We start from the raw sequence: 325 nt of genomic DNA, 5'->3' as shown, positions 1-325 counted from the left end.
TACTCTATGGCAGAAATTAAAAAAGATCTGATGATATGATAGTTGGGACATAAGTGGAGGGAGTGTGATAAGTAGGTGTAAGATACCAGAGACTGTGAGGAAGTGCATGGTAAAGGGTAGGTGGGAGGGGCAAAGGGAAGGAACACTTCACAGGCAAAGTATGTAAAGTTCCCTGTTGAAGATGATGTACGTTGTACATGACATTCATTTGAATGTCATGTACTACATACATACTTTGAAGAACCATATTGTGCACTATAGAGATATATGATAATGATTTGTAAATTAATTTTTAAAAGACCTTAAAAACTCCCTAAGTCTTTCC

The sequence above is a fragment of the Tupaia chinensis genome, unplaced genomic scaffold (genome assembly GCF_000334495.1).
Source record: "Tupaia chinensis unplaced genomic scaffold, TupChi_1.0 Scaffold000420_1, whole genome shotgun sequence".
Taxonomy (NCBI): Eukaryota; Metazoa; Chordata; class Mammalia; order Scandentia; family Tupaiidae; genus Tupaia; species Tupaia belangeri.
Note: the sequence above shows the minus strand (reverse complement) of the source record.